Raw genomic sequence first — 1,909 nt, forward strand, 5'->3', positions numbered from 1 at the left:
GTTAACATGCAAACTAAAGCCTTTAAAAGGTCCCCTGGTCAGGCACCACTGCCTCTTGTTTTTGCACAGCTGCGGTGCCCCTCTTGTTCAATGCACAACAATGAAAGTACAAGTAAGGTGTGATAGCTAAAGAAATGTAACACATTAATTAAAACTTCTGGCTTAGTGTTAATGCTCTGCGCTTAGGACAACGCAGCCACATTTGTATTAAAAATAGTATGTCTACGACTCTATTGTGTAACTTTTAAACTTTTGATAGAGACAGCATACTGCTTTGCACACGTTCCAGCAGCATGTTTTGCAGGTCTTGTAAACGACGCATATTCTTCGCAAGGCATGTCGTGCTTCGTATGCCTGCTGTGTTTTCTGCTTTGGAGCTAGATAGTAAGTAGTGCGAATTGGTTAGGATTCGTCATACTGGTAACACAGCGCAAAAGCAAACAAGGACAAAATAAAGAAAAACACAACACGGCGCTTTCTTCTCTGTGTGCGTGTTTTCCTCATTTCTGTAACGTAGATTCCAAGTAATTGAAATGTGGTTTCAGATTTTACACATCTGTATGCTCTATCATTATACCTAAATGCTTTTTCTTGAACATGTTACGATATCATTTTAATCCAATGAGTTATTGTTGATCTCCTCACGCTCTACTTTAGCTGCTCTAGTGAATTCTCCAATAGTACTGCTTGCGTTAAGCACAGGCTATGCGAGGTCCAATATTGGTTGATTCGGCACTTTATTTTCTTAAAATTTCAAAAGGGAGCACTGCTCAGCCTCAGTGCTTCTGCCACGAAAATCACTTTTCCATCATCACTCTTGGTTTATTCACAAGTTATCAGCACAACACGCTTGGCACTTCATTATCAAATGCAGCCAGTCCTGAAGGCCTGCCTAGCTGTTGCCCCACGTCTGGCGTTGCGAATCGCCCAGGTTTCCTTCACCTCTCTTACACCGTGCAAAACGGTCAACCACAAGCCCCGTGGGAGGTGCCAGTGCATATCAAAGTCTTGGGAGTAGGTTGTCGCACATAGTGGGTATGTGAAGTCGCATCATTATTTAATGTGCGTCCCGCATCGTGGAGTAAGTTTCAGCCTGTTCTCGGTGCTTACATTGTGGGTTGCAAGGATGGTTGTGAAGTGGTGTGGTTGTGTAAATTTAAACTTTTGTAGACTCGTACTTGCTCAGAAGCATTGGTGACTTGTCTTCTATGGCCATGAAAGTGTGGTATGTCGACAGGTTTAGTAAACAATCGCAAATTTCAGGCTGTCTGAATGCTAGTTTGGTGCAATTGTATAGGCATTCACTTGGTGCAGGAACACATGCAATGTATGTTCATTGTGTTCAGATTCCTGCAAAATGCCATGGAATGACTCTGTAACGGAACATTTGATGTTTTCTTATCATGACTGCCTGCCATCCTCTTGGTCTGTGGATGTGTTAAATGCGCAATGTACTTTGCAGTGTGTCCTGTTGACAGTTGTGCTGATTGCTGCTTTAGGTTTGATTGATGAGGTTTCATTCTGCTTGGTATATAGGCATTACTTGTTAATAACTACAGCAGAACGAAGCTTTCCTGGGAACCCTGATTTGAGACAGAAACGGTGAAAGACCTTGGAGACATTATCAAAAGTTTGTGTATATATTGGAAAAGACAAGTCGCAATTGTCTGAAAGTGATCTGCTGAACTGAGATGAAATAATAGCATCTCAAGACCAATATCAAAGCCACCTGTGTCCTTTTTGGTGCCTGGGCATGTTTGAAATTTTTACATTCTTTGCTCCTGCCACTATTTCAGAAGTTTGAGGGCTATTTTGTAAGCAGCTGTTGAGCCCATGGCTGTGCATGGCTTCAGGGAACGATCATTCAGTTGTTACAGACAATGTGATTGTATGGACGTTTTCATATTTG

This window comes from Dermacentor andersoni, chromosome 11 (assembly GCF_023375885.2).
Source record: "Dermacentor andersoni chromosome 11, qqDerAnde1_hic_scaffold, whole genome shotgun sequence".
Classification (NCBI taxonomy): Eukaryota; Metazoa; Arthropoda; class Arachnida; order Ixodida; family Ixodidae; genus Dermacentor; species Dermacentor andersoni.